Source organism: Bombus terrestris, chromosome 6 (genome assembly GCF_910591885.1).
Source record: "Bombus terrestris chromosome 6, iyBomTerr1.2, whole genome shotgun sequence".
Taxonomy (NCBI): Eukaryota; Metazoa; Arthropoda; class Insecta; order Hymenoptera; family Apidae; genus Bombus; species Bombus terrestris.
In genome coordinates, this window is record NC_063274.1 from 11,956,354 (window position 1) to 11,982,936 (window position 26,583).

A 26,583-nucleotide genomic window follows, 5' to 3' on the forward strand; every position below is an offset into this window, starting at 1 on the left:
CGTGCGATAAGCTGGCGCGTAATTGGTACAGCTAATTATAATCATATACGGCCATTTCTAATTAGAATCGTAATAACTTTAATAATTGGTCGTGAAATATCGAATCAATGCGAGATAGGTACCTCACCGCGATATTTATTCATGCTATTTATTATTATTTCGCTAGACGTTATCATCCGAGTGTGTTCATACCAGGTGATTATATTATAATTAATTCCAGTTTTAATTTTAGCGTACAACCCTGCGCGCAATTATTCACTAAAAGATTCTCGTTTTTGAACGATGGAACTGGTTCCAGCGGGATAGTGTTTCACCCCTCGTAATTGCCAATGCTAATAAATAATTTGCTCTAGCTATCATATTAAAAAGCAGATTTTCTCGTAAATCAAGCTGTGCTCGTAACAAAATGACACGGTAATCTATTAAAAGGAGTAGGATAATAGCGATCTCCGCGGAGCAACCATGATTTAAATTAACATTCCTTGATAGTTTGTTTCACTTCAAAATTGCTCTAAGTGGCACAATGTATCTACGTATACCGTGGCCGTATAAATAGCATTGATATCGTTAGAGAGTAAGGATATTAGAATCATTTAAATTTTTAGTCAAGCAGCATAAATTTAGCGCGTTGGAGTAATTTATGCAACTTGTCCATTATGGAAATTGGGCCTGGTGATTTCCATAATGGTCTAACGTAGGCTTTTCGCGCAAATCGGACTTTAGGAAGGAAGCTTTTTCTTACGTACGATGATAAGCGTTTATCTTTAGCGTTGCCGTATAGCTTTTGTACAAATAGAAATTGATTCTTTATTTTGGAACGAGTAAATAATTAATAAACTAAGTTATGAAATGGGAGTTTGGGATATTGATTATTTAGGAGCGAGAATTTTGATTTCATTGTTGTCAGATAAATTTCGTCATCGTTCCACCTATTTGACATAAGACCTCTATGGGCAATTAATCTTATTATATATATCGAGCCCACTCCTGGGTTTACTCACAATGGGACATACGTTATAAAATGGTAGAGATTAAATGTAGGAGTAGACATTTACGATATAATAAATTGTTTACTCGATAACCAACTTCAGCGTTACAACAAAGTTTTCGAAGCATTAAACGACCCACTAACATTCTCCATTACTTCGAGTAGGCGATCCTCTCAACAATCTATCATTCCATTAATCATTCCACGTTACAACATTCATTCGATAATTCATCTTTCTACGTTACTTTTCAATCGCATCCTAATTGGTCGTTAATTGGAAAACATTACCAACTAATGAGCATAAATAAAATGAGTATATGAATCATTAATAAGTTGGACTAGCAAGGATCGAATTAAGTAGAATCAGTGCTTTATAGACAAGTTAGACCGTTGAATTCATAGGAGGTAAATTGTTTCATTCTTAAATTTCTTCCAGCGAAATTTTTATTTTATTAAGAAAAAGTTTCAAACATTTGGCTTCAAAATTGGTGATATAGTATAGCAAAGACATTAATAAATATTTCATAATTTTGAAAGCCTAGAATAGTAAAAATGTTTCATTGCGTGGACATAAATGGTCCAATTTGCTTATACAGAGCTAACAAATTCTCGTTCTAATCGACTCATCGAATGACATTGTTCAACGAAAACTGTCAAACTGATCGAAATAACTAATTTATAATTTTTCATAATATCTTCATAAATGATCTTTTGTCAGCTATAAGTGTTTGATTTTGTGTTATATGTAGATATATCTTTTATGAATATAGATACATCTTACACGCTTCTCGTGTGGCTTTCTTGGATACAAATCTTGTACGTATGTCGTTGATAATCCTACTGTCAATGCACCTTAAATCAATGAGAAAGATGAAGGTGGTATAACAAATAAAAATTTCAGAAAGAAATTGAATAAAATCGATAGAAGTCTGATAGAGAAGTAACTTCAAAGTGTACGCTTAATGTACACTGTTTCATAATGCAGAGATCTCCCCCATGTACCGACGCGATTTATCAAGTTGTAAAACGGCCAATGGATGTTAGCTGTCAGGTCGGCCGAGCAACGATTTGTCATCCAGCCGCGGCAGCTGACTCCCGCTACGCAACAGAGGGTTCCACTAACTTTGTTAGGATTCCGTGGCAGTCGGTGCTGATCGCATTCTGACATAGCTTTTACGCGACTGTCAGATCGATATGGCCCCCGCGAAATCATCCGATAAAAGCGTGACAGTCCCAAAAAATAACGTGCACTTTAGATGTCACTTAAGTGTGAATAATAAGCTTCCAAAAGGGCAGAGCTGAATAACTTTTTTAGTCTCGAAAGTTTTGTTGCGCGAGGACATAAATAAGCAAAGAGGCAGGTGTTTCTTGATAATTGTAGAACGATCGTCTTAGTTATTCTAAACAGGGAAAGATAAATATAGCAATTTGGTGTATTTAGAGGGCGCGAACGAGTCACTCATCATTGAAAAGATTATAATCTTGTGTATGATTGAATTCGTGCTATTTAAGAATTTTTAGAAGATTCCTGATCAAAGGTATTTAATCTTTTGCTTTATTATTATTTTCTTTTTGTGTGAATACATTAGGGTTTGTTATTTAACAATTAGCGTGATTAGCATGTCTAGAGTAAAAAAAGCGAAATATTGAAATTTCTTAGATAATTTTTATCTGGTAATTTACAGTCTTGTAATTTAGAATAAAAATCAAATTTAATAAAATCGAGTTTCGTTGAATTCACTTTATTCGTTTTAACAGTTTACAGATCTCGTCTTTCAATTTCTGATTATCTTCATACTACATTAAAACTAAGTTGAAACAACGAATTGCTATTTAGAATAAAATATGGCTGATTTGGATGTATAATGAAGTGTAATAAAAGATACTTTATAAAAGTACAACAGGCATTTCATAACACACTATTTGCACACATACGTTATAGTTATCGTAGCTTATAGCTTAGGTTACTCGTATATCGAACGATAGAAACATTCGTTAATGGTAATTCAAGACCCCCTAAGCTTGTGCATACGACGAATGCAAAGAGTATTAATATTAAACAATAGCTGTCAGAAATAAATATCAGCGCGTGTCTTATTAGTACCTTTTCACGCATGCTTAACGTGTCTCACGGAGCTCGAGGCCATAGATGAAATAGTAACTCTCCGAGCGAATTTGCCTACCGTGACATTTCATTTTACTCGGGACAATTTCATTTGAATTGAACAGCAGCCTTCGTTTTTGAGCCACTGTCGCGATATTCAGTCGCTCAATAATATGTAATTAGTCGCAATCATGTCAACAGATATTAATCCTTCGATATCCTTTGAGTAGAAATGACAGATGTAGACTGCACGAGTTCTGTCACGTGAAATTCCCGTATTTGGAGATACACAAACACAGATACATTATACATAATACGATGATACGAGACTTTAATCAGATCATCTTCCAGGGGCAAATAAAATTATCTCAATCATCTCACGGAAGATAAACACATCTCTGTGTTTTGTTTATAATAATAGCGGATTATTCTTCGACAATTGTTTCTAAGCTAAAATAAAGGCGTATTTAAATGGAAAATTTAATTAATTAAAGAACATTCGTAAGAGACAAATTCTGTTATTAAGAATGATAAAATCTTTAATTGTAGGAATCTTAAATTCCAACAGAGAAACTTCTACGCTTCTCAACATGCTAACACATAACAGTACATGTTCGTAAAGACTTTGAAGCCATAACAAAATCCTTTAGATGAATAGGATGTTACGTATCGTTTTCAGTACGTAGCTATTTCATTATTAGAGAAACATACGCTTACATATGCGCATTTGCACTGATCTCTTCAAACGATCTAAACACATTTGCTTCAAAATAAGTCGTCAGATAATGAGTAAATGTATGAATGAGACGTAAGTAATATACATGATTGATAGTGCTGCCTGTCAAGACAGTCGCTAACCTATTTGAATTACCTGTAATTATTACTCTACATTGAAATAATCGTCTTTTTCTTCGTCGACGACTTAACAAGCCGCTTTAACCATTACACAAACCGACGCAATGATAGGTACGAGAAAATCTCGCAGTGAGTTAGTGGTCTCGCAACAATGAGAAATTGGAAGCGGTAAACGAAGCATATGGTCGTAGCGGTGCGTTTCCATGCATATTAAGCAGAGAAGCCGAGGGGCTCGTAACTATTCCACGTACAAGAATAACTCCGACGTGCTACGCTACTGAGGAGAACCAGTAAGCCGCGTAAACGACCGTAACACAGCCGTAATATTTTTTCACACGGCTGACAATTCGCCGTGTCTTTGCGAACACGGCTCCTTACAACTTTATCTACGCCGAGAATCTTGGGAACGACGTCGCGGAAACTATTCGAAACTAAGCGTTCCATCGTTCGAACGTTTCCTCTTCGTTTCACTTTGTTAACTTGTAAACAATTGGTATGGAACTTGCTACATTATCTTTTCAACGTTACCATTACTAAGTTCATATATTATTGTCAGACTTTGCTTTCAAATCAAAGGTATCCTTGCATCCAACGAGTAATGCGACTAACACCTGCGTTAGCGTGACTGAAAAAGTCAGGACAATAGGAGGCTCTGGTATGCACCTACACCGTCTAATTGGAATGTTAAGACGGTCATAGTTCTACGATTGCCTCTAGGATATCTTCAAAATTTAATCGTCTGATGATAAGTAATTGCTTACATTTAATTCTAATAGAAATATAGTAATAGAAAAAAGATACGAATAAGGCACAGTGGCATATATGTCAGCGATAAGTGAAATTCATCAACTCTACCAAGCTAATTACGAAATTATTACAAAATTAAATTACAAAATTAAACGCTATTCACGAACGTATTTCAAATTTTGTTTATCGAATGTTTCAGAAGATGAAGTTGATCTGTTTGGTTTTTAATAGCCAGTAAGTTAAATGTCAAAATCGAAGTATTAGATTGTCCGAAAAGTTTCTTTCGTTTTATGAGGAAATAGTAGACGCACAACGTTTTTTGTTTTACATTATTTTGTCGAATTACGTACGATGCATTTTCTTCTGTTGAGATAAACACCGCGACATTTCACAGACTTGGTTTCACGTTTGTATGAAGGTACACTGTTGTAAAAAACACGTTTACGAAAGAAAGACACTTTTCGGACAACCTAATACATATTATCTTGTATATAATAACTAAAGGCAATCACGAATATAATACTTAATAAAGTATCCAGTTTAGTTTACGTGTATCAAATTTAACCTCGCACGTAATTGCTCTGAAAGTTTGTGCTGGAAGATGGAATCATATATCGGAAACTTGTTCCCAAATTGCCAAACCAAACTGAACGAGAGTAAGTATCCGCTTAAATCCCCTGGTTGGTGTTCGCACCTGTTTTTGTGAAAGATCCAGCGGGAATTAAGGCTGTGAAGAGATTGCGGAATGAACGAGACCTCTTGGGATTCAGGCTCGTTGGTATGCAGTCGGCTTGGTTTCTTGTAAATTCGCAGTCTCTTTACCGCGTAAAATGACGTTAGACCGTTACAGCTTCCTCGTGTTTTCACCCCGTTTATGCATTATGCAAGTAGAAAGCGGGAGGCGAAGAGAAGGTGAGAGGGCCAAGGAAACCGGGCGCGGATAATAAGAGGGCGGTCAATGATGCGGGTTTAATCGTCTCGTGAAACACCTAAAGCCACGTATCCACCGGATATCGCTACGCAAAATATAAATATTAACTGTGACGTTCATCAACACTCGAATTTTTTAATTTAGATATCTAGCAAATTTTAACAAACATTGATAAATGAGTAATATTTCATTACATCATTCTGGATGTAAACCCAGAATATGATCGGTCAAATTTTCTATTTCTTTCTTCTTTTTTACAGAGAAGCTATTTTAAAACTCAGCACATTGTTAAATCTCAAAATTATTATTTTCTTCTATTTTCTACGAACATAAAGAAACAACACAATTTTCTTTAATGTAGCAACATTGTTTTAAAGCCATACAAATTTTCACGATCGTTTACAATGGCTTATGCTCTACGTCCGCTACCTACCGAAGAAAATTCACATTAATGAATGTTAGCGAACGTTTGCAAACGTTGACAAAAGTTTTGCGCGACTAATAGAAATCTTCCTTTAGAAAGCATTCGCGACGAATATCTGTTAACGTCAGATATGCGATTTATGTATCAATTTCCACGTGCACCAATTTTCTAAAGGCTGAACCGTTTCACAAACGTTCATAAACCACTTGCGTCTGATCAGTGGATACGCGGCTTAATAGCTATTCCGCGCAGACGTCATTGACCATCTTCACTGACGACGAACGTCTCTCGTTCCTTGCCCTTCGAACGCCAGAACGCTGTTTTACATACCATAAATCACTGTAACAATATCGGCTCGACCATATTAATTTGCCTGATATTTTTCATTATACCGGAAGCGATATATCTGGACTGGTTTTTGGCGACGCTACGCTTTTATGCATTTTTTTCCCAGGATTCCTTCGATGATCGAATGAATACTTTCGTCGGTGTGGATTTTCATGGAAATTCAGTTCCAGTCAGATGTTACTAAGAAGCAACGAGAACGTTCGTAATCGTCGAAGATGAAAACTGGTAATCGACGGGATCCAATTTTTACGAGTACTTAGTCTTAGATTTAGCATATTGCGTTCTAAGACGTAATTAGTATAGTGGTAGTTTTATCACGTAGATAGAAACGTTGAGAAATTTACAACGGGTGGTATAGTGGGTTACGCAACTGCTTGTTCTCCCAAACTGCCCATTTCTTCTTCCAAATTATCTCAAAGATAAAAATTTTTATGGTTTCATAAAACCCATCTTACTAATAATGGATTAAAATTTTTATCAAGATACGGAAAAGAAGAATTCTTCCGAAAAGTATGCCAGCAAGATCGTAATTCGTTATTGATCATAATTTATAAAAAAGAAGTATAAACTCATTCCCACGTCGAGATTTATATGAAAAAGAAATACTCTTAATACATTGATAAATATCTTCGTTTATCTCCTAGATTTTTCATATTATTTATGAAATAACCTGACTCGAGCAATCGTATAGTACCGTTCATCCCCATTGAAATGGTTTTCGAACTTGTTGGTACGCAATATCCGGCGAACGATATCCTCGGACTGGTTCGTCGGTTATTGCACAATACGTGCACGCGCTTTCAAAGCAATCGTCGCAATCAGGAGCACGCAGAGCAGTGCACTGGCAATTTCGTTAAGTAGCTCCCAGTCCCGGCTATTTGCACCAATTGACCGTTTACCGTTAAACAGTTCGTACATACCAGATTCCGTCGCATATAATTACAAGTAGATTGGATACACACGGTATCTGTCGGAGGCTCGGCGCGAAATTCCGATCGTTATCTGCCAGCTCGGACTTAAACGGAACTTATTACTCGTCGTGTTCCCTTCGAGGTCCATAGAATTCGAACGACCTATAAATACCCACCGTTCCACTGGTCTCCCTTCCTTTCTTTGTCCGCTAATCTATCCGTTCTCTTCTCCTTTAACAAACTTGAACCGCTCCGAGAAGAGAAGGTACTTCTTCGGAAGCCACGATCGACTCGGGTAGGAGCGTAAAAGCGGTCTGACCTTTAGCCAATGTGTAACTCGTCGAGATTGGACGTATGGTAAATTACCAAACGACAACCAGTCAGATAGCATCTGACACAACATTTTTACGGTTCTCTGGTTGGCGCACGAGGGGCCATTACTTACTCGTAATGGGATTAAGGGCGCACTGATGCAATCCTTACCGCGAACATCGACGCCAGGAGCCGCCCGATCTTCTGGCTGTATTTCTTCTACTACCACCCGCGCTTTGTGGCTCGTATTAACGTCGGATTCGAGTATCTAGCGATAAAACGTTGTCGCTAACGCGACGCCACACGAGCTATCTGGAATCGAAGCGCGGCGGCGTTAACCCGTGAAATTGTAATTAAATTAGACCCTGTCTGGTCTCGTGTGCCGATAATTTGCATCGTGCGAGAAAGAATACAGAAACGTGACTGCTTATCGATTGCTACCGTGGATCGAACGATTGCCGCGGTAGGTTCGCGTGTCTCTCGTGCATTGATTATGTATTATGGAGATTCTAACGTTTCCTTACACGACTATACACGTACGCACGAGACTCGTTTTGGTCATCCAATCCTTTACATCGTGACTTGTTTCTTGGAATTATATCGCATATCTTTATTTCCATCATTATATAATTATACCTATATATCTCATATATTTCAGAAGTGACGCATACAGCTCGAACATGTTTCTTAGGAAAAACGAAAAGCTATGCTTGGAACTGTTTGCAACAGCGGTTAAATATTGTTTTTGTAATTTTCTGTTCTTAGCCCTTGGAACCCTTTTTTGACGATCTTCACGTTCTTCTAACGCAGGATTCAATTACACGTTTTAAATTACCACACTTTTTAAACGTACGATGTATGGTGATTTAAATCCAAGTAGATTCGTCGCGCACCAGGATTTAATTTTCGTCGATACTTCGATCGTTTCGTAACGTTTAATCTTCCATTATCAATCTAACCCACTCAACTTCCTATTACACCCACAAACATTTCTTTTCCTCGGAACTCTACACTAGGACACCTGTCTCGATCCAACCTCATTCACAAAAATCACATCCTGCACAGTACACTCAATAAACAAGTCGAAACAACACTTCGAACCTACCTAACATTAACTTGGCCGGTTCGTTACAGCCGCGCGACACCATGATCACAAATCTAATTGAGCCAGTCGGTAACGAGGTTTCGAATATCCAGCAGCAGAGTGACACGAGAGAGTCCAACATCTGGTATATCTCTCCCCCCGCGATTTCGAAACGATTCATTCATTCGTCCCACACCGACCGGTTATTTTCATCGCACGAAACCGTTGCTAGGGCCTTGTTATGTGAACACAGGGCACGCGGTTCCCTCGCCAACAATGAGTCGTTGTCGTTGCCACAGTTTACCAGATAAGGCGGACGGCTACCGCTTGGGATTACTCGACCCCGTTCCCTTGCAACTGGTCTAAAAAGTCGAAATCAACGACACCCGTGTGCCAAGCATTGTCGACAGTGAATAACGTAGCTCTGCTACCCGTAACTATGGCGTGAACGTAGGATTTCCTGTGTCAAACAAGAGCGTCTAGACGTAGTATGCAGACACGATCAGACAGATTTTCTCTAAGGTTACATGGTTAGGACGTGCGTTCCGACAAAGTGTCGTCTTAATAAGCGAAACATCCGGAGACTGAATCTATATACAGTGGCTGCAGAAATATTTGCACATATTTTCTTACAATATCTGATTCTTACAGTATCAAATCTTCATAGTCATGCAAAAGTAGTATACTGTGACATGAAATTTAATATACTTGGAATGAATTAATCGATATGTAAGTGCTATAGTAGATAATGGTGTGCAAACACCTTTTGTAGCCACTGTATTTGATTGCTCGCGTGTTCTTTGGGACGACTATTCGTCACAATGCGTATTGACTATAACCATAGCTTTGAACATACACTGGCGCGTCTCAAACTTATTATCGTTCGTTTCTAACTATGGCTTGATTCCATCTGTAATATTTAAAATTCCAAGAAGTTCTATCAGCCTTCAATCTCATTTTGAATTGCCTACAACTCGGAAACCCGTTCTGGAATCGTCCAAGAAGCCAATCAAACAGTAAAGAGCAAAAAGTCACCGACATTTATCGCCGATAAATCTGCAATCCTCGTTAGTCGACAATTAATCTAAATCCCCGTCAATTAACGCGACGTCGCGATCTGGATCGCGGTTGTCCACAATATCCACGCCTCGGACACGGACGATCGAGACCGCAGATTAAACGTCTCTTTCTCTTCTGCGACGCGTAACCTGAAAAATCGCCGTGACATCGGCCCTTTTAGAATTCTTGTTCCCTTCTTTCCGCATCACGGACTGATCGATACGATCTCGATCGACGATGTCGCTCGATAAATCGATCCCCGATGCGATCTCTTCGTTGGCGTCTGGGATCTTGTGGCGGTGACATGACAGCGGAAATGGGCGCAGCAGCTCGCTTCTGGGTAGCAGACATTCACCGTCTGGTCAACTTTGCTTTCAGTCGTTCTTAAGTCAATTATATCTCTTTAACGTTGAAAAATGTCTCAAATTCGAACAAAATATAAAAAAAAAAAAATTGTTATCGAGACGAATAGTTTCTCGTTCCAATTTTGTATGAAATATCTTCTTAAGTCTTAAGCTATTGCAAATCCTTGTTGATTGCTCAAACTAGAGCAAGTACGAGATATAAAAATTCGAGGATCACAGGTGATTTACGGTGAGATTTCCGGCAATGTTGTCAGGCGCGTTTATACCGATTTATATGTTTGGACATGATCGAGTACGTGTAATAACGTGACTTTGAAGTATTTAACAACGTGACTTCCAAGATTCAAGCGAAACACGAGAGAATTGTGAACAACAGAAGACAATTTACGAATGCATAAAAACGTGTTTACCTTGGAACGAAAAGTTTTCTGCATCGTCATAATTTAAAAAAGATAATGAGATGACTTGCTTCGAGCAAAACGCCCTGTACGTTCTCACTTCGTTGTATTAACTCATCAAAGAGTTTCAGTCTTTTTATTTGCGCAATTACTGTAAAAACATCATGTTCAACTGTTATTGAAATAAAAACGTAATTATACATTTCTTCCCATTGTACTTTATTAATTGTAATCATCAACGCGTTTGTATAGTGTACACACATGACGGTACGCCCAGTACTTCTAGCGTTAAAAATAACAACTCAAACAGCTCGCATAATCACTCTTCTCACAAGTAATTACCTTTCTCTGCTCATTAAGATAAAATATTAAGCGTCATGCACAAAGCGACCGAGTAATGAAAGCAAATATAATGTTACCGTGAACCGCAAATGGAGCCGGATAGTTTCGACAAATGGCGGTAATTTATATCGTAATTCATCGGTTTGTCGGTCTGTCTTACACGTCACTCTCACCAGATAAACACGTAAATCGCCGTCCATGGCTAACTACCCTCGAATACATCATATCGGCTGTATTATATTCCTCTTCCTCATCCTTCTTTTCATCCGTTTTCTACGTTCACGTACGATCCATCTTGTTTGGCGCGTGCCGAGGGCGATGAGCGAAACGCGCGTTCTCCAACGTGTGTTTAGACCGAATATTTCTTCGGGAACGTGAAATTGCAACGGAAGATATAATTCAAGGCCCATGAAGTCACGTTCCATTCCGTTAAGTCGACTCTCGGCTGTTCGATCCGATCGACAATTTATTCGAGAATTATTAATGCGCTGTAGAAAGGAGGAGCAAAAATTGAAGAAACTGTAAAATATGGTTTGAAGCCTTACAATTAGTCAGATTAATCGAGTTACTCGAGCTTAAGACTCCTGAGTTTGTTAAAAAATGTTGGATGCGCGTGTATGAGAGAGAAATTAAATATTATAATAGAATTCCATGAATGGAATTCTTATAACTGGAGTTCGCGAATTAAGTTACATAAATTGGAGATGTTTGAATTTATAAAAATTATCAGATGCACATAGAATCGTTGAGTTTGTAAAAACTCCATGATTTATTTAGATATAATTCTTTTATGATACAAGCTATATATAGGCTCGTAAAAATTACATAATATGATGAATATTTTGTTGGAAGAAAGGGAAATGTGTCGAACAAGAATTAAAGATGTGCTTCCTTCGGGAGCATTGCCTAAAATTTTGTTCCAATAAATGAAATTCGACCAGTATAATCTAACGTGGTGTTTTCATCAGAGCATCAACAATTTTACGCTACATACGCTTAAGGCGTAGGTATAGCTGAGCGCAACAAACTAATCGTAAATTCTGTAGAACCGACGAAACAATGACGCTAACTATCTGCAGCAACGTATAATTATCCCCACACGTGTTCTGCTTCCGTACAATAAACGTTTATGCATATTTCATAGTGATTGTCATTTAAATCGGACCTGAAGCAGTTTAAACGGATTCCAGGAACGATCGAACGCTCGAAATGGAAGAATGACAAGAAAAAAGAAAAGAATAGAAAATGGGATCGTGAGAACTGCACGGTGGAAAAAGTGGAAAAAAAAGGGAAACTAGAAAATACTTGTGTCGCGACCGAAACGACAGAAACATTCCCTGTTTAACTTTAAAGTTTACCGAGACGTTGACATCGATACCGTGCTATAGTGATGCAAATGAAGCCGCAACGCGGTTCCCTGGTACTAGTAACAGACCTCGTATGTTTGAACGTTTGTCGCGAGGACGATCTCTACGAAGCGAACGAACTTTTCACGGTTGACCCATCGCTGGAGACGAGAATTTTCAGTGAGTACATATATTGCCCAAAAAAGAAAACATAGCAAGTTTGCCGTTCGTTTGTCACTGTGCAGGGGACAGATACTTTGAAACACCTTTCTCAGAATGGTTTTGTTTATGTCACGCGCTTTTGATTTTCGATTAGAAAGTGCATTCTCCCGAACTATGTTACCCAGACGTTTCTACGTAGTGATATCTGGCAACTGGATTCTTATACGTTTGGAGATAAAAAGAGGAATGTTTTGGGGTTTTGTAATAGTTTGTTGTATTGTTATTACACTGCGGAGTTTCACGCGCTTAAGGGAAATTTAAATGTAAGAAATTTATAGAATACGTGTAATATACAAAAATAGTAGGTGAGTTTAACAATGAGTTTAATAAATGAAAGAAATTTCTGTTACTACAAATTATAGATATAGAAAGTATTCAGAGACTCGTACATTTAATATTCTATTAATAATTCCAACTATTATTTCCCACTTCTTGAATTATGTAAAAATATAAAATTCCATACACGTCTATAGCTTAGTCATGAGTAGACTATAGATACATCCATATCGTCCATGCATTTATGGAAAATTTCAATTTATGTAGAAATTCGAGTACGTATAAGATGCAGAAAGATTGAAATATTCCATCTATTAAGTAAGTGAAATAAATCTCCATTTAAGCTCCGTTTCTTTTATTATGTACATAATGTATAAATATGAAATCGCGAAAATATTCGCATTCTAGTCATGAATATGTATAATAAAGAACAAACTCTGTCGATTGCATGACCGTTGTCTAATATAAATCGTGAATAATAGCAGTATCAGATATACGCAAGTGGGAATAGAATCGTCACGATACGTAGGTATATATTTTGATTCGTAACATGTGTTTTGAGCCGTGGAACGGTTGTTTGACTCATTTCGCTTTTTATGCGTAAACTGAGAAGGTTGAGCGTAATGATTTATAGCCATTCGAATATTGGATATATCATAAACTGTGCTTGCTTGTTCATGTGTTTAGAAATTCTGATGTATGAATACCGAAATGTCTTCATTCTGTATAGCCACGGTTATTTAAATGCACGTATGTTGACAGCGTTTCAATATTCAAAGATGCTTGAACCGTATTCTTATGAAAATTTGAAAATCCAGTTCTGTGAATTTTTTGGAGGATTATCGCTTTCTTCAAAAATATTATTTACTATGTGAAAAATGGTTTGTAAATCACTCGTACATTACTGAGATATATTAAATTCTTTTCAATTATTCCAAGTTCGTTCAAGATTATGTCAATTCAATGAGTGATATATTATTCAAATGCAAACTTATTCGACGTATATCATTTGGAAATATACAACGAATCAGTTTAGTAAACTACGTTGTATCTCTTCTAAACTTTGTCAGATATGTCCAATTTTCCGAATCAGCCTATTCCTTATCGTAATGACTTCGATACGAGATTCGTTTTAATATATAGCAAAAAACTCGACTGTTTTGTATCATAATTCATACTACGTGCGATTATACACAAACAATATATACAAACTATTTAATTATGTATGAACAAACGCACGCTCACATAAAAATTATACGAAGGATAAATTATAAAATCCACAAACAGTATCAAATATTCCTTATGTCTACGTTTCAATTTTTAACAAATCTGGATTCCAACAGTTGAAACTTGAACGTATTCTTGGCAATCTACAAGAAAAATCTCTCGTATCTCATCTCCATAGGAGATAAGTTGGTCGAAAATTTCAGAAAACAAGATTTAGGGATTACCAAATGATGTAGCGAGGAAAGCGGTGTTTAATCAGAGATGCCTGGCTTTCTTCTTTCTTTCGTTGGATTCTCTCGTCTCGTTTTCGGCGTAGCTCTACCTGCCGCATTGCTGGTGGCCGAGTTTCACGTGCCGTTAACCTTGAATCCGGATTTAACGGCTGCGTTTATGCTAATATACCAACCCAGCGAAGAAAGCACGCCGCTCAGGGAACACGAAGTAAGTTCCCCCGTGCACCTTTTTATCCCGCGGGACCACCGTGAACTAATGACAATCGGTTGGAAAGTTGCGTTTTGCGAACGCGTTCTCTCCCCCTTTCTGCATCATTTTAAATGCATCGATAGCATGTTAGACGATAATTGGTCGTAAAGGACGATTAAAACTGTATGCAAATTCGATGTAATTCAGCGAGCCAGGCTTTTCTTTTTTCTCCAGGCAATCACGTGTAATGATAACCGGCGAACATCGAATGTTTGCTTAATAATTTTGAAAGTTACGCTAACCTTGTGTGGGATCGTGATTATGGATCAGCTGTGACGCGAGAGAAACCTGTTGATGGAAATTGATGTTGGCTGTTGTCAGAAAACGAGGTTCATGTAGATGTTTTAATCTGTTAACTGGGTTATTACTTTAACTAGAAATTTCTATAATCACGAAATTAAGAGTTAGAAATAATTGAAAGAAAGAATTTAAGGAATAAAAGTAATTTTTGTATACGTAAATATGATGTTTAGCTTTAATGGAAATGAAAGAAAATATTACAAAATAGAAGATTTATAAATTCAAAGATTATTATGTTAAAGAGATTAGGAACTCAATGGAAGTATTAAATTCCTCTTCAGTCAACAGATTATGTGCCCGTTTCTTGCGTCAAACTCGTTTGTATCAGAATGACGAATAATCAGCTTTTTGTATACAATATTGTATATGATGTTCGAAATTTTAAATCACATAATACGTAATCTTTTTTGCACATTGTCACTGTTTTGTAATCGTTTAATTCATTTTAATTTTAAATTTTACGTAGTTTCCCTTCATGAATTTAAATTCGATTTCAATGAGAGAACACGAAACATTGTTAAGATATGGATATCTTCAATATTTTTATAGAAGTGTGTATTCATTATATATTCATACGAAGCAACTGGAAACATCGTATAAAACTACATGAATTTTCATATTTATCGTTATGATGCATTTAATAAATTTATATTTCTTTACCAACTGTCAATCATCGCTGTTCGTTTTGCAAATATTCTCGTTTAAAATTAAAGTTGTGGAATTACATAGTGGTCGTCGTCTTTATGCTAATTCAATTTTTTATTGAACACCTTGATTACACATGATTTAAAGAAATACATTTCATACGTAATTTCTTGTTAAAGCAAGATTTAAAATTAAAAGTACTTAAATACTACTTCTACAGAGAAAATGTTTGGCGTTACCATTTTACAAAATTGATCTAAACCAATGCTGCACGGAAGCCTTATCGAGATCAAAGATCGAGTTTCTACAATTTACATACCAATTTATCGCCACATGTTGGCTAAACAATAGCACGTTCAACGTGGTCGAAACATTGTCTTCGAAACGTCGAAAAAAATATTTAAACGACTGTAAATGTCCTGGTTGCGGTTTCTCAACGCTGTAGTTCCGTTTTACCTGTAAATGTCGCGGGGGTGGCTTGTTTTAACGCATTTCGCGGTTCGAAGATTTACATCGTTCTGTTCTCTTCCCCTGAGAAACGACGACGTTCAGCGGTTAAGGCATTGTTTGCAACGTGCACCAACTTTCACGAAGTCGATGTCTCCGTTTATTTTTTTCAGACAACGTGAACGTCAATCTTCATTTTCTTGCTGAGCGATTTCTGCGCGAGCCAACTCCGACAGGTTGGCTCCTCGCCGACAGAACGTCAGTTTCCTATTGAATCGGTTGTATACGATATTCGGGTTTCGTTTGAGTTGCACTTGTGCAAGGAATGCATTTCACGATATCGGTAATTGATTGTGATCGTGTAAAATGTGTGGTAACAAAGATTTATTTACGTAACCCAGATATTCCCGAGCGCACTTCTCTTTTAAATAATGTCTTTTCCTGTTTGAAATTTAAGTCGAATATGCGATCGTTCATTACGTTACAACTACCTATTCGTCCCAACTACGTGTACATTTATCTGTGGTCAAAATTCTTTAGGTTGATAAAACGTTGCTTGTACAAATTTCAATATCGCTATCTACCGAATTTGTTCAAAAACCATTAGAAAATTCTTATCTTTTACATTGTGGCAAATATCGTTTAAAAGATACCAGATATTTCATTCCTGTAAACGCCAAAAGCAACGTCAAAGTTTTTCTGAAAACGTTAAAACACGTAGCATTTGTTAGACCAAGAACGAGAACTTTCCATAAAAATTGAAAGAATTTGCCAAGGTTAAATATGATTTCTAAAGTCATGAGTCTCTTTCTCAGAATATGAAACAAGATACCAACGAGCGGTGATTAATTACAACGGTGTCGTATTGTCCTTACGGTTCATTATTATTAAACAAATCCACGGTCTCGCGGATGTGGCTACCTCGATTTCTACGATTCGCGGCGCCGCATATATCGTGGTAATGAAGGCAATTCATTCGCTTATTCACCGTGCCGTGTTCGTAGGAGTAAGACATTAATGTGTGCGCGCGCGCGATTACCGCTTCGCCAAAGCGCACCACGAATCTTGCTAGAGAAATATAAACGGCGGGGATGACGTGGGCGAAAACACGCATTGAGATGTGTTTCTTTTCTCGCCGGCTACCCACCCGCAAGTACACGTTGCCCCGTCAGTTCTCTCGTTGATTTTGCACTCTCGGGCCTGCGACAGGAAAGCGAATTGCAGCCGAATGATTCATGTGGTCACGGTGGTCGCGAACGCATGTGCTTGCTTTCGTTTCACGCAAAGGGTGCCTGTTATGTTTTGTTTCTTTTTATTTAAAAAAAAAGTCTTTTTAACGTAATTGGTAAAAGATGGGAGAAAGTTTTTGGACGATATATGCATTTCACGTCCGATAGCTACGTGAAGTAATATACGATTTTACTTTACATAAATTTTTCTCTTATTTTTTAATTCCTTTCTGTATCTTTATTCTATGGTTTTTCTGAACCTTGGAAAGTTTATGTTAATTTTTATACAGTGTTTTATGGTCTAGTATTTTAGTCGCGAACTTGTATTCTGCAAGTGGCTGGTTTTGTTTAACGAAAACCGTGCTGCCTATTTTTATATCCTTTGTATTCTTGAAAAATATTTTTCATCGCAACCGCGGAAAAAATGCGAGAGATTTTCCTGCCTTTATCTGCCTTGTTTGGATTTTGTATTTTGGCTTGTCGTGGGTATTGAAGAGTTTATGTTAAATTTCATAAATGCAAGTTTGATATCTTTTAAGTTCTGTTTCAATGTTTCTGCAAAATTGCAGCGAGGTATTTATTCTGTGAGAGATGTGAATTTTAAATACGTATAGCTTTATCAGTTAAAAATATATATAGTTTTACTAGTTAGGAGAGTTGATTATCCGATATCGAGTTTACGGTGTGATCGAAGATAATGAGCTGACTGACACTAGAACGTTTATTGTGGCTAATGTCAGTAGGGTAACATTTGAAATTAAAATTTGTTATTTCAACAGTTCATACTACTCCCATTCAAATCAAACTACGGTGAACGATCCATCAATTGTTTTAGTAGCGTACTATATTTCTAATTTAACACTGAAATATCTGAATAATCCATGTTGCTTTTCGTGTATCTAATTATTTACCTTTCTTTAACCCAATAGAATAAAACGTTGTGAAACGAATATACGAAAATCTCATAGCGATGAAACCACGAAAGAAAAAGAGAACGAAGAAAGAAAAATATAAAAGCTATCAAATTATGTTATATTTATTTCCAATTCAATATTAATATATCTGCATAACTTATGGTACTTCTTTTGTATTTCGCTATTCACGATCCTCGATAGCTTTATTGATTCCGCTAAATATCTTCCGAGCAATTGCTCATGCTCGTAGCGTTCGCTTGTATTTCGTATCGACCAATTAATCATTTCCCAGCTGGCGCGTGCATAAAATGTTGAAATTGTCCTGGCTGATCGCGTCGAACGTCTCAACCAGTACTTCCACTTACTTAATCAATCTTCACGAACGAATGGATATTGAAAACTCGTGTATCTGCCGGAAAAGTTCTCTTACACGCGTGTTCGACTATGATAATCGCATAGATGATGAATTCAGGTAGTATCATTTCTAACGATACATCGTTCATCCTCTTTTCATTTTAATTGACTTATGGAATCGGAAGAAGCATAGGTAGGAGTTTGTTAAACGAGCACTCATTTAGGACGAAGTATCAATATGCGTTGTGCTATTACTCGTCAATTAATTGCACCAGGTATTTCAGTTTATATTTGTAACTGTTTTGTATTAATAGTAATTGTGATTCGAGCTTGCTACGATCTTTGGATTCTAATCAATTTAATCAGGTTTTTATTATTTCAAGAGACTTTGTAATTATATCATAATTGTAAGAAAAAAAAAAAGGTATTCTTCCTATCTTTTTCAAGATCGAGAGATCTTAAAAAATTACATAAAATATATTTGTCTGTTAAACGAAAACGATTTCAAAAGCTTTGTCACAGGATGTTAGTTCTGATATGTTAGATTCGTCGTCGAATGATAGAAATCTTTTGTTCGATAATAACAAATTTTGGAGAAAATTAAAAAACACATAGATAAAAGACCCGTGAGTAAGTTCTCGAAACGAAAAATAAATTCCAAGATAAAAACATATTTAAATCGATAACTATCCAGGAACCGTAGTAAAATAAAAGAAGTTATAACTAAAGAGTTAATCGCTTATCGTATAAATCCATTCAAAAAAGATCTCATTTTATCCTTTTTCGTTCTTTCTCCGACTGGATTCGCGATTAAATTATCGTCCCATCAAAACGTGTACCTGTTCGTCCACACATAGAAAACACTACGAAATAGCCATGTTCGAAAATATCGAGGTCACCGTGCAATCACCAGGACGAAACGATGCAACGAACACGAATTTCAGGTTTTCGTGGCGAAAAAAATTATTAGAATGGGTTAATGCGTAATAAAGTTGGTCCATCGTGTTTCTTAGCCTGTGTCGCTTTAATTGGCGACTGGTTTCGGAACCAGTCTTCTTTCTCTCTCTCTTGTGTGCCTTCGCTCACCGATGCGTCGATCTCGCGTACCATTCACAAACAACGTCATGAATGAGTTCTCACCCTCGTCGCGCCATCGAGAACCATTTTTTCTTTCCTTTCTTCTTTATTTAACGATACACGCAGTCGATATAACTGTATTGGTATAACTGCGCCGTCTATTCGTACGTCATACTCGCGTAAAATTGTAAATTACGCTTCTCCCTACGAACCTTGATTGCATTTTATGATCTTAATCCTCGGCATAATGCTGCACGCCGAAGCGTGAGGTATATTTATTTTAACGATTTAAGTAACACGTCGCGAGAGTTCCTCTTCTTTCCTTTGTCGTTTATTCTGTATGGATCAGAGTTGTTTCGTAGAAAGGATTAGTAGAAGTAGAATGAACATCTTTTATGCGGTCGGTTTACAATGTCCGAGCGTAAAGGGAGTGAAATCCTGCGTGGAAGAAACGATTTCAACGGGTAGTAAAACAAGCTGGAAAATTGCTTTCCTACGTTGCAAAGCGGATCAAGGGATCGTGAAACGCGTACTAAATTGGCAAGCACTTGGTTGATGTTAAATTGACTCTTATTAGACCCGACGAATGCTATATCGACTATAGTATATTTGATATACGCATATCAATCTCTGGAATTAAAGAGTTAAAGCGTGTTCCTTGTAAATTAATTAATTAATCGTAGCCGTTGCTTCGATACTTTCTAACGTTAATAGCATTTCACCCGTTTCCTACTTCCGTCAGTTTTAGCTAAGGAACTTATCCATATCTTTGATTGATAAATTATTTATAGTGCTCGGAGAGAAAGTGGTGCGTGTAACGAAATCTTTAATTTGAGTAATTTCATAAAAAAATCTGTATGCTTTCGAACATTAAAATACATCGCTACAGGTAATCGTAGGAAGGTAGAAATTCATTAACCGTTTCTAATAGTGGCCATGGTAATAATAATGGTAAAAAAAAATAATAATATGGACTATTCATTTAAAAAAAAGTACGTGCAATTTTTAAAGTAGCGAAAATGGAAAAATGAGAAAGCCATAACAATGTAATCTCATTACAAATAATATTGAGACACATAGTGGTTTTTGCAAGAAGCTACATATACTCACTTTATTATGTACCACTTTTAATTATATCTATTATTTTTCTATCCCGTTATTTTCCATTACATACATTATCTATTACTTCTTCCCACCAGTAACTATTAATAAACCTAAGAGAAAAAATACTAGAAATGGCTTGGACAGCTTAATTACTCAAAGCTCTAGTCGCAACTTTCTTCACGGATAAATTTCCAGGGAGCCACTGGCGAACGAAGTTTTTCAATTAAGCTCGTCTACCCCCCTGTTGCGTGCTTTCTCTGTGGGGTTTCCTCGCATGCTAAGACGTCAAATCGCTCACGTTACAAGCCCTAATAGCCAACGTCCGCAAATTGCCGTACAGCCTCGCTTCGACGGCTGGAAAAATACGCGATTGTCGAGGGATCACTTTGGAGAAGCTGGTCTTGCGAGGCGTGTCTGAGCAATCGCGTATAAATCACGCGACGACCAGGGTTAAGGAAGTCATTATTAAAGTATGGGCGAGAATCACGTCGTTGTGCGCGAGTCATGAGTGATACGACGTCTAACGGATTTGACGATTAGCCTCGGACACGTTGCTCTTGCTCTACAGCTACTCGTGGGCGTTTTACACCCGGTAGTTGTCAAACGGTTACCACTGGTTCTTATGCAGTTGATTAAGTGCGTCGAGCACTTGACCCTTGCTTCCAGAATCGTGAAAGCCGTACGATGAAAAATCGCGGGACGCGATTAGCGGCCTCAATCCGATTCACGCTCTACTTCGCGGTTTACGATGGTTTCATCTTCTTTTGGAAAAGGTAAATATACGTTGGCAAAATATACCGCAACTACGTGAACTTCTTTCTTATGAAAGATTTTACAATTAGATCGCAAATTTATATTTTTTACACAAGATCCGAGGTTTTGTCATTTTTCCAGAGCCCAGTAAAAGACAAAGATGAATGGCATCGCATCATAAACCGTGACAAATATTTGTATGTATGTTACAATATGTAATACTTGATTTAATTCCACTGTTTAGTTAGACTTTAATTGTTTTATATCACTGAAGTTATCGGTTGAGAAGTAGAAATCAGAGAGTCTGATAGATTTTGTTTCTGTAGAATTCAGGAGAAATTTAGGTCCGCTTGAGTTTGCGCGTCAGCCTCTTGAAGGGAAGGGGTTTGAAGTTTTCTTCTTTCGCCGTACAGGTAACGATAACAAAGGAGTTGTCAAGTTAATTGCAGAATTGCAGAACCTCTGATATAAGAAACTAAAAAGAAAAGAAGAAACTTATGAATCGTTTTCTACGGACTGTCGATTATATATTCGCTTCCCGACTCGTAGCAAAGAAGCGCGTGGTCCGCCAAGCACCTTGTGCATATTACCGTTTCTTCGACTGTACAGGAGCAGTGGAAGAAGTCGGCAATGGCTGGTAATGGGACAACTTCTTCGAGCATCCAAGGTATCCAGGTGTTACGGTATAATTTACAAGAAGGGGAGTAATGTTACTTCTCGATGTAACCTCGTTCCAGGCATCGATGTCCCCTCGAGGGCAGCGCGTAGGAGAGTTTATAATACGTAGATCGAATCAGGTTCGGCTCGTCTTACCGATCTCGAGCTTGTGCATTAATCGTTACTTTATGTAAATTGTACCAAATCGATTGGAATATTGAAAGAGAAAGAAAACGAGGAAATCAATGGAAAAAAGGCGGCGAAGGATAAAGACGAGGAAATGCCGGGGGACGAAGAAAGAGAAATCGTTTATCGAATAATCTAAACGCGTACCGTGCTTATTTATCGATACTGATAAGTACTTTTAGCTTATATTTGCTATGCGTTTCTCGACTCATTAGAAAAATCCATTCGACTAGTTCCTCCTTGATACACGATCATCGGGTAGGAGTAGCCTTTATTCGTCTCGGTGATTATTCCATAAAATCTACGGCCATTGAAACGCACGCTATGAAAAGAGAAAAACGAGGAAACAAGAATGAATTAGCAGCTCGTTATCGGTGGGAAGACTGGCGAGTATGAAATTGTAGGTTGCTTGGTGACAAGCAGAAACTATGAATCACATTTTGTAACGTTACCCTAGTTGCTGTATACGCAACGGTGTTTGGAACGCAGACAGATAGCGAGATGGACAGGAAACCTCGCCAACAACGTTTCCGCGCGTAAAATCCACGCCAATCGTCCGAACGCTGTTTGTTTTACTATGCTTCCTCGTTACCGAACACCGTAAGCGACGACGTAAATGAATGGTTGCACGGTCATTAAGACGCGTCGTCTAACCAGGAGTAATTGCAACGTCAAGGGGATCGTAAAATCGTCACGACGCAACTGTTGGATTCTTGCAGCCATTCTGTCAATGGTTTTCCACTCTGACAAGGATATTTATAACAACGAACACGCATTCAGCTTCGGGTTAAGCGACGTTCTTCGCTATTATTTCAGGAATTTGCAATCTGTAGGGTCTACCGCATAAACGAACTGTTGGTATTCTTTGCCTTTCTTAGTTTTTCGAATGTTCTCTGTAGTTTTTTCCTGGGTTGTTAAATGATTACGAAGGAAGAAAATTGAATATAACAAGCTAGGGTTATTTGAGTCGGCTAGGTTTCGACATCTTGAAATTCAATCTTGAACTGCGTGTAGAATAATCAAACTTGTTGCATATTATGAAATACCATTGATCTTTGCTATAGCGACGAAAGAACGAGAAAATATCGCGTACTTTAGGTTTCTTGAATCAGCGAAGAGGCATTTTACGAGAACTAATAAAATGAACAGCAAAATTGTTTGCAAAAATAATGTAATGTACACAGGCTACTGAATTATATTATCATAATTTCGAATTATTAATATTTGACGAACGAACAACTTCTTTCACCTCGATGAGTAAAAGTTACATACTTTGAGAAAAATGATGCCCGTCAAGCTATCAATCTATAAAATATATTTCGCTTTCTATCACACCACTAATAACCAGTTAAATAGTCCATTTTCGAACGTAGATCGCTTAAAAATCGTTCATAACCAAATTTAGCGAACTTTACGAGGCAAATTATAAATAATACTTAGTTTGTTTGAAATATCCTTCTGATTCATATAATTCTATTTTCACCCTACTTCCTGTGTGGATCACAGTAAAAAAGATAATCGCGTGTTTCATTCGGATCTTTATCATAATCTGAACTTCTTCGCTATAAAGAACGGGCGCCAATGTGCATTAGTTCTTGGCATTAAATGAATCCTATGTACAAAGGATTTATCGCGTTATCGAAGTGCTAAAATAGTATCGTTAATATCCGATTTGATCATTGTTTAATATATTGCAAGAGGCATGCTTTTATGTATTTTCGTTATCGTTGATGTTTCGCGATAAGGAATTAGGTATTAATCATCCGTTTCCTTTTGTTACAGTAGAATTTATGTTTCGTGGAAATGCCAGTAAAAATAGTGCATATATTTTAATTAATAATTCTTTACATTCATTAACAAGTTTGTTTATTACATAACAAAGTATATAATTAGGCTATAATTATAGCTTCTAATATGCACATGTATTATAATTCAGAATCACAAGGCAAACACGTATGAATTCACTTTTCTTAATTTTCTAATTTTTATGTAAATTTGAATGTTATTTGGTGGTTAATATACTTACGGAATTGGAAAGAAGACTTTTTAAATACAAAGGTACAAATCTTGCGAAACTTCCTGAAATCTTTTCATTACGAAAATATCTACGAAGTTTCGTAATGAACCCGATCGTAGAACGTTATGACAATCGAAATTCAAGATGAAATAAAGATAAGAAAATTGATGATATAAAATACCGTAAAATGTGAGAAATGTCTGTTTGTCTCCTGTGATCTTCGATTATATGATAATTAATTATTGGATGGCGTGTAATAAGCAACGTATAGCAAGATAATTCGAAGTGAAGATTCAAATCGTCTAAATAAAAAATAAGACCAAAAACGTGATACTTTCAAAAGGTATGAATAAAAAGTGATAAAGTAATCGTACATAGTTTGCGATTACGAGGCGCCAGTGCTATCGCACTGGAAAACTGCAAGTAATATACGTACTCATCGATATTATCGGAAATCAGTAAGATCTTGTTGGTATATGATTCAAAGCAAGGCGTCTATCAGTTTCCTTTCTGCTAAATATCGACATCCTATCGCGAATCTTCATTTATCGATATTTCATAATAATGTCTATAGCACGAAGAATTTATTCTCGGAGACATTCTCAAAGTTACCAATCACTTTAGATATACCTCGATCGATCGTTCCTTATTCTTTTAAACAATTAGAACAATTAAAACCGAAACTTAATTATTTATTCGAGTTCTATGTATATAGCAACTTGAATTGTAATGAATTCATCATTTATCTCAATACGACCAAATTCGATCTTATAAGATTCATGTTTGAATTGGTGTGAGAGGTGATCAGATATTTCCTCTGTGAAGTATAAACATACAATTGTATATGATATCATCGAAATTAGAAAAATATAATCGAACTTTGTCCTGTGCAATTGAATTTTCTGTAACCAGACTTATCAGATCTGACCAGACGACTGTAGAATCTATTGTTACTAGACTCTATCAGACTTTATTGAAAATAATCAAATTACAATCCATTGTACCCTATCGAGCATCACTAGGATCTATTGAACGTCACAATAGTCGATTGGAGTCCATTGATTTCATAAATCATATTCGCTCGAAGCGTTACGGACTTTATTAAACATTATACAACACGATAAAAAATTAGTAGACTTCGTTAGACCGTATTAAACGCAATCTAATGTTGCTTGACTTTCTCGAATTTGATTAGTCATTCTCGGAATTTGAGAAACTCGATTGAACATTGACACGACGTTCGTAGCCGTAACAATAGATTGAACTTTCGATCATAGATGATTAACATGTCAATTATGCTATCATCTGGATTTGAATTCCATGGGTTAAGGTTAATGTCCTACTTTGGGATTTTGAATCTTCAATTTAGATTTGCAATTTGATTTGTTTTTCAGATCCAGATTTTGTATTCAAGATCGAGTTCGTGATCGAAACTTGAGTTTCAGATCTGAGTTTATTATACCGAATGTCAATATCTGTGCGTTGTGCGCGAGTTGAATTCTCGATTGAACTCGTAGTAGAGATTTAAGTCAGAAATTTAGCTTTAAGATTGGAATCATCGTCAACATTTAGGTTCTCGTTTAGATTCTCAAATCAGAATTTAGACTTGAATTTGTTGCTGGAATCCATCCAATTATGATGTTTGTTCATAGCTGAGATTTCTGTTTCTTGGCTCTTTAATTTCGGTTCGTGACACTCGGGAATTAAATTCAAAATTTGGTTTGCATCGGAATTTGAATTCAGATAGTCTAGATCCAAGTGTCAGGGTCTAGATTTACATTTACCGCTATATACTTTGTCAATGTACAGTTCAGTACGATATAATCTTGATCGTGGAGAAGATCCGTAAGATATTACAATTGGGAGTCTATGATAGGATCTCTTATTCCAATTAAAATCTTTTCGATTCATTCTTTCTGATAAAATAGTGTGGATTGATGTCGTTCGATACGCGATCTAGCTGTATGTAATTGCATGCAATCGTATCTGATATGTTAAATTAAATTTCATCGTGCGATTAGATCTCCAACTATTAACTAATGATATAGAATTCTATGCAAACAAGATTGACTACATTTTTCGATATTTGTTATTATGTAGCGATCTGCTACACTATGCACTAAGTTATAATTAGATCCAGTGACTGTGTTTTAATAGGAAAGCTATCTAGTGCGACTAACTGCCTCTAGATCATATAAATCATGAACGACAATATAAAATATAAATTTTTCTCCATACGTAAACTTGAATCGCGAGCCACGATTGGATCGCGTTCCATTGTGTGTAACATTTTAATAGCTTCTTATCTGTCGTACGCTATCAATGTCGCCGATGAAAGACAATTTGTATGTCAAACCGAATTATCTTCATCGATCAATGATCTGTGACCACACATACGTTCATGCGACGCTCTATACCTTCATTTAACTATGTAATGACGATAATAACGATCGTTATTGCACAACTAAAATGAGTAAT

The 26,583-nt window shown here is 36.8% G+C and overlaps 1 protein-coding gene across 4 annotated transcripts in view; it reads left to right on the forward strand.

Moving 5' to 3' along the window:
* Nucleotides 1-26,583, forward strand: part of LOC100644847 — a 113,408-nt gene that overhangs the window by 59,364 nt on the left and 27,461 nt on the right. Inside the window, exon 1 of one of the 4 annotated variants that reach the window (XM_020863369.2) lies at nt 12,067-12,394. The exons of the other annotated variants lie outside the window; for them this stretch is intronic. The gene's annotated coding sequence lies outside the window, so the exon portion shown is untranslated. Of the gene's footprint in view, nt 1-12,066; nt 12,395-26,583 lie in introns of those variants that run through there. 4 annotated transcript variants of the gene reach the window in all.